Source organism: Typha latifolia, chromosome 12, assembly GCF_019914945.1.
Source record: "Typha latifolia isolate L0001 chromosome 12, TyphaL0001v2, whole genome shotgun sequence".
NCBI classification, from domain to species: Eukaryota; Viridiplantae; Streptophyta; class Magnoliopsida; order Poales; family Typhaceae; genus Typha; species Typha latifolia.
The window spans coordinates 4,733,573-4,735,418 of record NC_133097.1 but is presented as its reverse complement, the minus strand read 5'-3'; the positions used below and the strand labels follow the sequence as shown (position 1 = coordinate 4,735,418).

Below are 1,846 nucleotides of genomic sequence, written 5' to 3'. Positions count from 1 at the left end.
AGTAGTTGTTTAAAAAAATTTAAAAAATAGAAAAAAAATTTTAAAAATTTGAATTTTGTTCTTGTTTTGAATTATTCTACAAAAACCAAAAAACAATAGAGGATTGTGCTTAAAGAAAAAAATTGCTTAAAAATTACTCCCAACGGAGTAATTGCTAACCAATGGACTCGATTGGAAAGTTTGAATTTTCTTAACCCTACCCACGAATCTCGTGTCAGTAGGTTCTGAACTAATTATGTGTGATTATTTATGCATTTAAATTTGCATAAAATATTTAGTAAGGGCACAAACCTCACCAAGATACGGAGTGGATTTAATCACCATATTCTTGCGCACTTAAGTTAATCATGTCCTTTCATTTTAAAACCCAAGCCAAACATCTAACTTAAAATCAAGTAGACGTCGGCCAAAGGATTTCACATAGCTCATAGGAACCTCTCGGTAAGAGTTATCTTTTTGTAAGCCCAGTGAGCACCTTCTAAATTACAATGTCTAGGTAAGTTCTATAAAAAGAAGAGCCGTACTTGAGGCGCCTAAAGGAATTGGTATTCTAAAGAGGCCAACGCCCACCAGTATCCCCGGGAACTTACCTAGTTGTGTTTTGGTAGGCCTTAACTAGTAATCATCTAGCTTACTCTGAAAGGGAGTAGGAGCTCTCTAATTAGGAGAGAAGTGATTCTCTACAAGATTAGAATTGAAAAAAAATATTTGCTTACTCTCATATTATACTTTAAAAACACAAACTGTTGACTGTGATTTGCTTAGTAAGATTTGTGTTTGTGAAGCTTTTTTTTTTAAAACTTAGAAATTTGTTGGTTTCGAGATAGTTCAGGTTTGTTTGCTAGGGAAGAAATTACTGAAAACCATAAATCGGTTCATGATGATACCATAACTTTACAAGAGCGATTTGCCCCTAATGGAACCCAACCTTCAAAATGCATTGTGTTACCTAAACACTAATGCAACTCATTTTGAATTAAAACCTGCCATCCTTCAATTGCTTCCTACCTTTTATGGTAAGGAAAATGAGAATCCATACTCTTATGTTGATGAATTCTTGGATATTTGTTCAACATTCAAATTTCAAAACTTTTCTGATGAATCTGTTAAGCTAAGGCTCTTTCCTTTTTTATTGAAAGACCAAGCAAGAGCTTGGTTGAATCACTTAGAGCCTAACTCAATTACCACCTGGAGAGATCTAAACTATAAATTTGTGTCCAAATTTTACCCTATGCCTAGAACAAACCAATATAGATTGGCCATCTCCACTTTCAAGCAGAAAGAGGAAGAGAAATTTCATGAGTCATGAGAAAGGTTTAAGGATCTTTAAATTAAGTGTCCTCATCATAATTTTGAAAAATAGTGGTTAGTCCAGTATTTCTACAATAGTCTAACTGACACAAATCGTAATATGGTTGAGTCCATGAGCGGTGGGTCATTCATTGCTAAGAGCACACCTGAAGCTTAGGCTCTTTTTGAAAGAATAGCTGAAAATTCCCAACAATGGGATTTTAGTACTAAAAGTTGAGGGACGTCACAGTCTAAGAGAGGAATATATGAAGTTTAACCTAATATGAGTATGAATGCACGACTGAAGTTTGTCTAGGAAAGTTGATGCCCTTGTGTTAAGTTAAACTATGAAACCTATAAATCAAGCGCAATCTGAAGTTTATAGTGTTTGTGCCAGTCCCATGCACACCGCAATTGTTTGCCCTTCCTTAGGGTATTAAGATGGGTTCAATGAACAAGTAAATGCCCTAAATCAATTTAGAAAGTCATTCAATAGTTCTTACTCTGAAACATACAATCCAAATTGGCGAATTCACCCTAATTTTTCTTGGAGGCC

General features: G+C 34.8%; 1 non-coding gene across 1 annotated transcript; it reads right to left on the bottom strand.

The window, feature by feature from the left end:
- Window positions 1-1,246: 1,246 nt before the first annotated feature.
- Window positions 1,247-1,353, bottom strand: LOC140799480 (small nucleolar RNA R71). The gene has a single exon (XR_012111013.1). It is a non-coding gene; the product is annotated as a small nucleolar RNA R71 (small nucleolar RNA).
- Window positions 1,354-1,846: the final 493 nt, after the last annotated feature.